At 40.3% G+C, this 13,150-nt stretch overlaps 1 protein-coding gene across 5 annotated transcripts in view; it reads left to right on the top strand.

Annotated features, from left to right (window-relative positions):
• The window catches only part of ASCC3 (activating signal cointegrator 1 complex subunit 3), a 327,691-nt gene that overhangs the window by 304,162 nt on the left and 10,379 nt on the right, over window positions 1–13,150 (top strand). The window lies entirely within an intron of this gene.

Raw genomic sequence — 13,150 nt, 5'->3', positions numbered from 1 at the left:
CTCAGTCCTTGCATGCTCCTGGTGTAGTTTTAGAATTACTAACCCTGACCCCTGCAAAAAACAAATTTATTGACTACAGTACAGTAGTTGTTATAGTTCTTTTCTGTCTTTACAAGCTTACAGGCTCTTTTACTTTGTGCATTTACAAAAACATACGTGCCCTTTTACTTGTTTCTTTTACAAATTCTTATTGTGTTATTTTATAACGTTTAACTTAATAATTCATAACATTAAATATTCTCAAGCATAATTGGCTGTACTATATGCCTTCACATGAAGGTTATAGTTTTTTTTTAATGAGTTCCCTTTTATCAGACATTGTGTGTGCAATTTTCATTTATTATAAATTATAAACATTTGTTATGAACATCTTAAATGTTGACCTGATTTTCCAAAAGCCATCTAGAAAGAAACTTATTCAGAGACGACAACCAGCTTCATATCCTAAATCTCTTATTTCTGCCGTTTGTTGCAAGAATGTGATAAAAGGAAGGAAACCAGGGAGAGGAAAGAATGTAAGGGTTGCCCTTGGAAACTTGGGGGAGAAAATTAAGACTGCATAAACTTTTCCATGACTGATTGACCGTTTTAATGATTGTACCCTATTCTCATTTGACGCATGGATACTGTTGGCCTTAGAAGGCATTAGTTCAGGCAGTTTTTGCAAGCTGCGGCTCTGCTGGCTTATTGAAGATTATACTGCTGCCCTCGTGGGACATTAGCATGGCCTGCGTTCTGTGTATGGGACTCAGTGCCACCAGCTTTTGCTGTACATTCAACTCTGCTCCTGCCTTAGTATAAGGTCTTAGGCAGGTCATTTAACCCCTGCTGCCTGAGTCAAAACAACACCTTACAAGAGTGGGGCAATTAGTGTTAGTGTTTTTAAAGTAAACCACAATTTGAGGATTCAAAGAACTAGATCTATCTTAGTATCTTTATTCTTAGTAGTTCTTTTATTTCCTTGCTTTTTCCTAGTCATTTAACTCGAAAGTTCTTTTTACTCCCTTTATTCTCTAGAAACATACCTTTCACATGAGCCATGATGCAGATCATGAGAACTCTGTGGTTTTGGCCAGCCGTGCCCTGGGCAGTCTTTCACAGTGGGAACACGTGGCCGTTGCAGTGGTCATTCCCTCCGGCCTGAAGTCAGAGTACACGGTGTGGCCTGCTTCCTCTTCATGTACATTTAAAGTTAGGTATCAAGGTCATCTGAGTCCATTTTTTTGGTTTAAGGTATTTTTGTCATGGCTCTTTTTAGTATTTTTCTATCCTACCCAACAAAAATAAAAGTAAAATTTCTGTACAGACCTCATTTTTTTAATATTCTTAAAATATTCTAATTTATAAAGTGAACAGTTATGGAATTGATTATTCTTGCCATTCACCTTCGAGATCCTCTTTTGGATCACATTAACTCTGAAATACATTTGTAAAATGTAGTAAATTAGGTGACATAATTTCTGTGCCAGATATACCAAAGAAAAACTTGTGTTAGCTCTTATGGAAAAAGAAGTACAAATAAGAAGTATCAAAAATTGAAATGACTTGTCTAAATTTTCCAAATTTGATGGCAAAGCTAGAACTGATGATAAGTATCTGGTGTTTTGAGTAGCTCTCTGCCTTGCACTGTTTTTTGTTTTTGTTTTGTTTTTTTTCCAAAGAACAAAGAGATTGGTGTTCAGAGAAGTTAAATGACTTAAAGGTGATTTGTTGAGGCAGTCCATGCTGAAACCAAATGGAGACCAGGACTTTAAATCCTGTCCTAATATCTCTGATGTTTTCTAGAAAGTGCCATAAGTCTTTACATTGAAATCATATTTATTTAAATGAAAAACCACCTAAATACAATACTAAGCCAAATACTATAAAGGTTCCCTTGTCCTGTAAAAGGGGACTTTAAAATTGTGCTCGTGGCCTAGTCAGAATTTCTTTTAAAATGTGAGACTTTCACAGAAATTTCTACTGTTTTTTAAACTAAGAATTTTTTAATTAATCCCTCCTTTAAATGTGTACTCAAATCACCTCCCTTTAATTACTCTAGTTCCCTTTTCAGCAGTCTGTGTATGATTACTTTAACCAGTTTCTAAGGGGGCCTGTTCATATGATTGATATTTGTAACTGCTTTATTGGATCACTCTACAGTGTCCATTTGATATGCCGTTTGCTTTTTTTGTATGAACTGCTTATGATTCTTCGTAAGGACTTTATATTAAGCTAGATAGACCATGAATTAACCATTTTCTTCCCCACATTCTTTCCTAAAACTACAGCAATTGGAAATAATGGGGGGAATCAGGTTGCTGATGCCACCGTAGGAGAAAGGAGAAGGCCAACACAATTATAAGATGACCCCATAATAAATATTAGTATGTGCACACTGGAACAACCTGAGCCTAGGTTGTCTATTAAAATACTCATACACACATTTTGTGTTCCTCTTTCTTTCTTGAAGGTTTGCCTTCTCTGCCTAGGTTAGGTTCTTGGCTTCTTTCACTGGTTATTCGCCACTGTGAATGAGGAGCCCTGGAGGTAGCCTTCGTCCATCTCACTGATCCTTTTTTGAAAATCTTCAGTCTCTTAGTAGCAACAGGCAATTCATTGCTGCAAGATAGAGAACCAGCAACTCCCCACATCATAGCAGACCTCCTCTTTACTACTGAGGAAGAGTGTAAAGTTCTGTGTTCTGCACACCAAGGAACAGTTTATATAGATTGAATGCATGTTCCATTGCCCTAATGGAGGTAGGCAAAGGTAAACCAAGGGACCAGCCTTAATAACAACCTACGTGATTCAGTACCTGAAAGGAAGATCTTTAAGGAGCTATGTTCTGATGGTTTCCATTGTTTTGTAAATTCTTACATCTAACTTTAATATAGAAGCTGTCGCTTTATATTATGTTCCATAAAGCCCAAGTCTATGAACTACTGAGTTTCTGGTCTTCTCATTCACGTATGAAACAATATGTAGTCCATGTACTACGCAAATTAACGTTAATGTGTTCTATTAAGCTTGATCAATTGTCATAAAAGGTGCCGGTAAAAAAAAATCAGTTTAATAATAAGCTCCATAAATAGAGAAAATATATGAATTTGGATTTGTATACTTTCCTTCATTCAGAGAACCTTCTTAAATTTGCAAAAACAAATCCCTAACAGTTTATTGGTGGAGTTGTTGTTTAACCTAAACTTCAAAATGGTAATATGATATCTTTATCTTTAGAACAATATCTAATAAACTTAAAGTATATTACATGTCAAATAACTAGCACTGTGTTTTTTCTATAACCCACAGTTCTGAAAAGAGCATTGCATCTTCAGTATATTTCTAAAAGCATTTTAATTGATAACTTAAGATAAGTATGCATGCACACATTAGCACCTGAGAATAAGAAAGATGAGATAAAGGAGGCAAAAGAAGATGCAAGTGTATCCATATTTTTTATTGACCTAATTCTTTTAACCGAGAAACACTATGACTATAGCTGGGTCCATATTTCCGCTAACAAATGATTCCCATTGTAGCAGATTAAAAAGCATAGGAATATTTGACAAGTCCAGGAGATAGAACTGCCGTGGAGGAAGGCTAATGTAACCTTTGAGGAGTATTTACCTTTGGGTGAACTAAGCACAGGCTTAGTGGGTTGTTGATGTATTGAAGAATGTCAGTGTCAATTAAATGAATAAGTTTTAGAATCATAGAGTCAAATATAGTTAGCAGTGAAAATAGTACAGGCTTTGCCACGTTTAATGAAAGAATCCCAAGTTTAAGGATTCTTGGTCAAGTCCTTAATCCAATACTTGTAAGAAATGTTTTGATATAGCAAATGGTAGATAAAATCTTCTACATATTCTTAGTAGAATCCTTTCATATTTTCAAATGCTTATAGTTAAACCAAATGAAAAGATTATCTTTACGTGGAGAATATAGCACAATAGGCTTCAGAAAGCTTCTACAAATTATTTTGAGGAAAAGATAAGTGGATTATAAGTAAATAATTTTTGGACTTCCAAAATTGGACTATATGTATTTAGCATTCTACAGTTTGAAGAGCTAATTGCTGCAACTCAAGTCTTTAAAGGATCTTGAAATGCAAATTGCACTATGAAGTTTGAAAATCTATGTTTTATAGGTATGTATCTGAGCGAAGCGGAGCCTGTGCATGTGGCATCTTGGTGCATGACCCAACAATTAATGTTGAGGGAAACAGGTTTTTACTGGCAAGATTGCAACCTCAGGGTGGGGCTGGGAGCACTCCAGCTCGGAGCCCTGTTCTCCCACAAGACCCAGCACTTCCCCTGCTCCCCACCAGGCTAGACGCCAAAAACAAGCCCAGTAGTTCCCCATCTCCTTATCTGGTCTTAAGCTGGCTGTGCAAACAGTTCTCCATCCTCTGGAAAGTGCACTCATGGGTTTCAGAATCACCGTCCTCTCGCAGCAGCTCTCCCCTTTGGTATCTCGGATACCTTGTCCTCAGCCTCCACGTAATAGTCCAGGAAAATATGTGCTGTGTGGCACCAAAACGTGTGGCTCGTGGTGACGTCCAGGAAAGGCACACGTCTCAAGAAAGTGACTTCTCTGTATGTCCCGGGTCCCAAGAGTCCAGACAGATTCGGGGCTGCGAGGCAGCAGGTCAGCATCTTGTGCGGCAGAGTCCTTGGTCGGAGTCAGCTGGAGGGGGCACAGTCAGAGCAGCAGCGGGCCGGTCTGTCCCTCTCGGCTGCTGCTTCCTCACTCAGACCTCGTGGCCGAATCCTGCCTGGCTCACATCTCCTTCCTCATGGCTGCTTCTCCTCCTTACCAGCCCAGGCCACATGGCCAGATCCTCAGAGGAACAGGCATAGCCCCTCCCTCTCTACCGGCAGCATGGCAGCTTCTCTCTCACATGGCTGCCTCTTCACTGCAGACCAACACAGCTGCTACCTACTCTCTCAGCCCTCGTGGTGACCAGCCTCTCTCTGCCCACCCTTAGTTTAAATCCTGACCTGAAGCTTCCTATGTGACTTCTGTCCAGCTCCTCCCACAAAGTGCTACATTTGCTGGTATCCTATATCGCTACCTTCATCCAGCTGCCATCTTTAGTCAGGGCAAGAGTACCCCACGACATGGGAGCCTCCACCTCCCTGCCTCTCACAGAGGCAGGTGTCGGTTACTCTGGCTACCTCACAAGTAACTACACATTCTGAAAGTCAGGTACTTTTGCCTTGGGGCAGGAGCCCACTTCCTGGAAAGTGGGAAAGACACAGCTTTCCACGTGCCATTGTAATGCAGAATATCTTAAACACTGTATCATTCACCCTTCCCCCAGTCATGGGCTGTGGGGGTATTCTCAGGGACCCCTGCTGTACCCTGTTTCAGGTATGTTTCAAAGAATATTAGCACTACGAGCATACATTTGGAGGATTTTGTATCATTCAAAGTATGCTGGAACCTTACCAATAACCATTTATAATGTCACTGACTGTTAAGGTGACTTGCGCATAATTCTTGGCACATAGTGGATCTCAATATATCGTGGGCAAATGGGACAAACAAGTATTTCACTTTTTCCTGTCTAGTGTTTTCTTAGGAGAGGACTGAGAAGGACAATTTATTTATGTATGGATTCTCATAATGTTTTTAAGATTATCTGCCAAATCTGAATTGTCTACCCAACAAATATAGTTTGCTGTAAACATTAGGGCGACCTTATCAAATTCATAGAGGCAGGAAAGTCTAATTTAGGTGACTTTCCTGGCCAGGCTGCCAGGAGCTCATATCTTGGCATAGGAGCCTGATGAAGTTTTATTAATGGATGACTATTTAAAAACAAGTAATTCTAAGTGAACTTAATTCTGAATGATTACTCTTCCAGATGCAGAGATGCACACTGTGGTGCCGAGTCATCATCAAGTACCAAAGCTACATTTTAATTCCACAGGAGAGCACCCCAAACACCACCTAAAATAAAGCACCATTCCCCATTCCAGAATCAACATGAAGCTGATGCACTTAGCATTTCCAAAACTAACACAAAGGTGTGGATTTTGAGGTGTTAAACACCTTTACTTACTCTCACGGATTTGCAGGCAACCTCCCTTCAAGGACTGTAATATAATTGGGAAGGCTCTTTCCCCCTGGGTGACTCTACCTGTAAGCCTTTGTATGGCAGTTTGGAGACGGTTTGTTGATGATATGATGCTGTTATGAAGGATCCTTCTACCCCCAGCTCCTCTCCTCATACCCACATAACAACCCTTTTCCCGGCTGGGGCTGTAGGAAATGAGTAATGCTTAACCCATTTGTGTGATCAATTCACTTAAGCAGCTACTGTGAAATGTTAATCACAACTTTAATTTGTACTGCATTAGCATTTTGATTAACTTGTAGGCTTGCTAGCACACTTGAAGCGCTTTTACTCACAGTTACAACTCGGAAATGACTTTTTGATTAATTAAGTTTGTTAGACAGCAGCTGAGCTTCCTGAATGCTAACCTTCTGGGGGTAAAAGTTCGGGACAAAGTTACTGTGAACAACTGTTGCTATTGAAAGAGATTCTTATAAATGCACTTACAACATTTTAATTATTGACAAAATATTGTATCATTATTTACGTCTGACCTGAACCTTTAAAGGAGTGTGCCTTTCTGTCAAGAAAGTTTTTTTCACGTTTTCCCATCCTTGTAAAACTTCTGGGAGCTCTTGAACTAAATAGTGCATTTCCTAGCAGCTGTCCAATAACTAATGTTCTAACAAGCTGCCTAGGATTAATTTCCATAATTTTTTAATAAATTATATTTTATAATAGTTTTAGATTTACAGAAAAGTTGCAAAGATAGAAAAGAGAAGTCCTCTATATTCCATACCAAGTTTTCCTGTTATTAACCTTTTATGTTAATGTATTTTTCTCACAATTAATGAACTGATAATGATGTATAGTTATTAACTAAAGCCCATAATGGTTCACAATACTCCAGTTTACTTAATGTTGTTTTTCTATTCTAGGATTTCATTTAAGACACCACATTGTATTTGGTTGTTACATCTCCTTTGGCTCCTCTTGGCTGTGAAGTTCTCAGACTTCCCTTGTTTTGATGATCTTTCCATAATATTTTGTACTCTCATAACATTCCATAAATAACAAGTTGTTCTTTATAAATTAATGAAAACCTTTTTTTCTCATTCTGGACTAAATAAACCTTAAACTCTGATAGTGAACGGAAGTAGCAAGGTTATCTAGTCACTGGACCTCTGTCGTTATCCTGCTCTCACCTGAGTGTGGTGACCCCGCACTGTCACGCACCACCAGCCCAGCTATCAGGAGATGTGAGGAAAGGGAGAAAGGGCTCCTTGACAAGGAGGAAGAAGAGGGTACAAGTCTTCAGAATCTGGGAAGGGGAGCGAGGCTGAGCCTCACCTGTGCCGCTCCACGTGCGTACCCCACGGCCAGGGTCTTGAAGACACTCAGGACTGAACTCACGGACTGTTTATTCTGGTGGGATTTTTGTTACTTTTTTTTTTATTAAAATGTAGTTGACATATATTAGTTTCAGGTACACAACATAGTTACTGAACATCTGTGTACCTTATGAAGTGATGATCACCATGCCAATTCTAGTAACCTTTTGGCACCAAAGTAAGTTATTACAATGTTATTGACTGTATTCCCTAGGTTGTATATTCCATCATCATTCACAGGCTTTTTAAAACGGAGTTTAGAAAATGTTAAGTAATGGCCCTTAGACCTACACCACCTTCTTACCCACCTGAGAACATACCTCTCGATGCACATTGAAGGGCATACCGTATTTTTTGGACTATAAGATGCCCCGGACCATAAGACACACCTAGGTTTTAGAGGAGGAAAATAGGGGGAAAAACCGTTCCCCCATGCGCCCCCTCCTCCAGCAAGCCAGGTAAGCTACATTTGGACTATAAGACTCACCCCCTTTTCCTCCCAAATTTGGGGGGGAGGTGGTGGGAAGTGCATCTTATAGTCCAAAAAATGCGACAGTTTTTCTTTTCATCGTCTAAGCCAGCGATTCTGTTTTCTTGCAATGAAGTTGTCTTCATTTGGTGGTCACAGTGCTTGAAGTTCCTGCTTTACCCTCGGATTATTTAAGTCCAGAATTCAGTTGTACTTCAAAAGATATTTAATGCCTGTATTCAAATATTAAGATGTAGTTCTAACCAAATGGTAGATTTAAATTAATTTAAAATTTTTAGGTTTTCAAAAACTGTGTTGACAAAATTTGTTCAGAGATAGTGATCAATTAAATTCATAATAATTTTGTCTAGAGTCTGCATTTTTCTGTTTTATAAGGGAAGAGGACAGGTGGAAACCATTTTAAATCCTTCTTGAAACAGGACAGGGTACGTGTAAATCACTCAGAAGTAGTAGAGTAGAGTGTAATGAACACAGATATGAAATTGGAAAACCAAAATCGCCAATCACTTTTTACCAGCGTGATTATCCAGTCACTGAACTTTATGAGCCTGCGTTTCTCCATCTGGGAAAAGGGAATAAAAGTACTAATGCCTGTCTCATGCTTGTATTTTAAGGATTAAATGAGAACTATTTAGAAAACATTTTTATAATCTATTCATTACTATACATATATTTTCATCACATCTCAAACTGTATTGTCTATATAGTTTGCTTTTATATAATGCACTGTTTGGGACTTTTCACAATGATTCAATGAAATTTACTTTATTAGGTATAAAATACCTTTAGGGAGGTAGGTTTTTTGGTTTTTTTTAAGTATATTGCATTTTGAAGTATAATCTACAATAGCAGAAAATAAGAAAGACAAATATCTGCAGATTTGGATAAATCTGTTCTGTGCAGAAATAGTAACACCACTATGGAAGTGTGGTTGACTGTAAGTGCTGGGACAAGCCTGATATGTTCAGGGAATTCTTCAAGTCGATTCAGAATAAATGCTGAGGGCGAGGTCTGTTTAAGTCACAGAGCCTGGCTTCGGCTTCCAGAGTCTCACAGTGTAAAAAGTTTCCCTCCAAAGTGTGTCCATTTTCTAAACCACCCATTTCCACATTCCCTCTGAGACTCCTGAGCTGGCGAGTTCTTTTCATTTCTCTAGTAGTAAAAGTCTGCCTTCTGTGGTCTCTCCAATCACATCTTTCCAGATTGCTTCTTTTTTCATCTGTGTTGTTTTACCATCAATATCTGTAAGGTTTCTTTTCCAGCTATGTTCCAAACTCTAGATATCTTTCCTCACCTTCCTCAAACTCCAGTTTGGAGTCTGAGCTCCATCCCAGCTCTTGCAGTCATCCAGTGGCTTCACCGTAGCCCCTTCTCTACATTAAACCTGCCTGCATCCTGGACTCTCCCATGCTAACAATCACTGTATTCAAACCACGTTAGCTAGCACCTTCTTGACATCACCCTCTGACCCTCCTCTCTTACCACAGCATCTTTACCAATCATCTCAACCAAACTTTTCTGTTACTCCTTGAACCTGGAATCTCTTATCCTTTCTTCATCCATTAGTTCAGGCCCTTATGACTTCACTTGCCACCCTAAACAGCATTGGCCCCAGAGGTGACCACTTCAACAGTGATGTCACCAGTGACCTAAAATCTGTCACCTCTCCGGATAACCTTTAACATCTGAATTCTCTGCCTCAACACCCAAATTATCCATAATCTTTGCTGGAAAAAATCATAAAACATTTGCTAGTTGTTTCTCTCATTTCTAATTGTTTCTAATAATTTCTAAAATTATTCTTTTGATGTCATGCTGTTGAAACTCACTGGTGTGCTAGTTTTGATTTACCTCATTCATTCCCCCTGGGATGTATTCCAGACCTTTTCCTGCTCCTTCACAGTGCGCCTTCTCCCAGCCAGAAACATCGTCTCCAACTTACAGAGATGACCAGGACCCTATAACATGAGTGCTGTCAATGCCCATTCTCTTCACCTCAAAGCTACTCTCTCTTTCCAGGGACTCAGTGTGTGAGGTTTTCAGGGACTAGCTAGAGCCTGCGGTCTTGCCCACATGCCCCAGCAGCAGAAACTTCATCTTCCTCTGATCTCAAGGGGGTCTTTTCTCTCTGCAGTTTATTCTGGGCGTACCATATGCTGCCTTCCTTTTTGACTTAGGCTCTCTTGCCTCTGACTTTAAGGATATTACAGTCCACCTGAAAGATAGAAAGTGAACTTTATGAAAGAAAGTAGCCATATAGTATGAGTATGCTGGCATTTCACTGATGGAAGATTAAAGTTTACAGAAGATGGACACAAGCCTAATCAAACTCCTTGATTTTTCAGAGGAGAAAAATGAATACCAGCTCTTAAGTTGTCAGGCCATCTTCAAACCAGTGTCATGTGTTTATACAAAGTCTGTTTATTCTTCATCCAAACTTACTGTTTTCTTTAAGCGCTGTCAGAAGAGCTTCTGGAGTTCCATTTTACCTAGTAGCACACTTACCGTAGGGTCTTCTGGGCTAACACAGGGCCCCACGGGAATTTCACGCCACCTTCTTTGCATCGTGAGCTTTATAGGCAGCGTACTACACTTCAGAGTCAGGCTCTTCAGAACTTGCACCCCAGCTGTACCCATTTCCCAGCACTGTGCAGCCTTAGGCAGCCATGTTTTTAACCTCTTCGAGCCACAATGTCGTCAACAGTATAATGGGTTTAAATTCAATAACTTACATTAAGTGGTTTCAGAGTGTTGACAAATAGTACGCATTTTAACAGATGACCACTCTAATCAGTTACGTCGGTAGTGCCTGAGAGTGCCCCAGGTGCCCTCACCCAGTTATGCTTTCTTGCCTTTCCAGCTCTCATCTCCAGGTAACCCCCACGCACTGTCCTCGCCTCTGCCCCGGAGCTGCCCATTTTAACTCTTTTGGCTGCCTACTTAGTGCCCAGGATTTTCAAAGTCTGCACTCCTAGCCCACATGCTCTCTCCAGAGCTCATTTTTACCTGCACTTCTCATGTGGCTTTGTGGTGGCACCTTCGTTAAAATATGTTCAAAACCAAACTTACCAGCTGCTCTCTTATAAATGAATGACAGCCCCACATTTGTGTTAATTATGACAAAGTTTTCCCTCTAGTGTAACTTTATCAATGAATACAATACTATAAATCATATTTCCATTCTGTCACAGCTGGACATAACAAGGAATTCCGAATCAGTTGTCAGTTACAATTGATTCCAGCTTAGTAGGACAAAGTCTCGTGCACAGTCAGCCCCCATGCATTTGTCCCCTGGACTTGGAATCAGATTAGCTTTGCCGGGAAGGTGGCATGCCAAGTAGAAAGTGGTTTAGCAGTAAATGGGGATTGAATATCTGCCTGGTGTTAACGCTAAGCTGGTAAAGAATGTCCACAGTTATTTCTCCTCAGTATACTAAAACAATCTTTTCTCATTGAGTATTAAATGTCTATAAAGGACTTTGAGATGGCCTGGGGAACTGAGCCACGATCTCTAGCTGTTACCAAAGCCAGGCCCACCTCAGAGAGGAGCATATACCTACTAATTCTTATCTACCAGAAAGACTAAAACAGATAGTGAGACACAGGGAGTCCATCCCATGCTCAGGCTACCAGGACCCTCAAGCGCATTGACATGGGCCATCCCTTGGCCTCACCCACTTCAGGTGTGTACCTCTGACCAGTGGCGTGACTTTCCCACTCAAGAGAGAACCAAGCACACATCCTCCAGTTTGGCCTGAGCTCCAGGGGCTTTCTTGTAACTGCACACCTCCCGTAATGCATCTGTTCGACCTTACGTGCCCTGCCTCTTGAAGCCCTGTGCTAGTCAGTGCAGGAGACACCACCGAAAGGCCCAAAGAGGTCCCTGTTACAAGGAATGGATTGTTTTAGGGTGTTCTTTTCATCTCATCATAGAAGAACTTTGAAAACAGGTTCCTGTTTATTGAGATCTGCTATGTTCCAAGCAGTATATTAGGTGCCTTGCATGGTACATTACCTCATTATACTCTCATAGCACCCCTATAAGGAGGTATGATGCCCCTTTTAGAAATGAGAAGTCGATCATGGTAGAGTTAGGTGATTACATATAGTAAGTGGGACAAAATTAGGATTCAAACCTATGTCTGTCTGACGTCAAAGCTTTGTAATTTTTTCCCTACACTGTACTGCCTGTGAGACATGTGTAGTAACTTGGGCAGAATGTTGTTATAATTGTTGTATCTGAATGTTTTACTAATAAAAGCAGTATTTCTTGAGTGTACTATGTTTAGAGTGACAAAGAATATTCCAGACCCTTGCTGTCAAGAAGTCTGTAGTTGAAAGGCGGATGTGTAAACAAAGACTCACCATAGGATAGTGGTGGCAGGTGGCAGGAGCAGCAGACATGTGGGAAAAGGACCTGCAGTCCCCCTGGGAGAATCAGGGAGACTTCACAGTAGGAACTAGCTTTTGAGCCAGACTCCAAGGATGAATAGGAATTTCCCAGGTTGGTGGGAGGAGGAAGCGGTGCTTGTGAAAAGAGAACAGTAAGAGCAAGGGCAAATGTGGGGAAGTAGCAATAATTTAGTACTGCCAGGGGAAGGGCCAGAGGGATGTGCCAGGAACAGGTAAACAATAGGGTGTGGACCATCCTGCAGAGAAACTTGTTAGCTTTTGTCCTCTGCACAGTGGGAGGCCATTGAAGATATTTAAGCAGAGAAATAACATCAGTTTTACTTCTATAAAAATTTACTTTGGTAACAATACAAAATATGAATCAAAGAAAATTAGATGAGAATAAAGGAATATTTATACTATTTCAGGTGAGTTGGCGAGGGTCAGCACTAAGGCAGCGGTGGGGCGGAGGGGCTGAAGGGCTGAAGGAAACAGGACGGGCCGGGGCAAGATGGAGCAGGGAGCCGAGTGAGGGAACCCATGGTTCCCAGCGTTTGAATCGTCCCCAAACCTTCTCTAGTCCTAGATTCTTGATCTCCCCACCTGCCTTTTCTCTAAATTAAAACAAGATAAGTAATAGTTTTCAATTCATGATACAGCTTTTCATTTACTTCATGTAAGCAATCACTTTGCATGATTTTTTACATTTTCACATCTGGATCATACAATGAAAAATTGTGGGGAACTCTCATAAATTTTATGAAATCTTTCAACTTCATCATGAAAACTTCAAAGTTAAAAACATATGGTTCATCCATCCAAGTCTTCTAGTAC

Source organism: Desmodus rotundus, chromosome 11 (genome assembly GCF_022682495.2).
Source record: "Desmodus rotundus isolate HL8 chromosome 11, HLdesRot8A.1, whole genome shotgun sequence".
NCBI lineage: Eukaryota > Metazoa > Chordata > Mammalia > Chiroptera > Phyllostomidae > Desmodus > Desmodus rotundus.
This window is presented reverse-complemented; position numbering and strand designations above follow the sequence as displayed.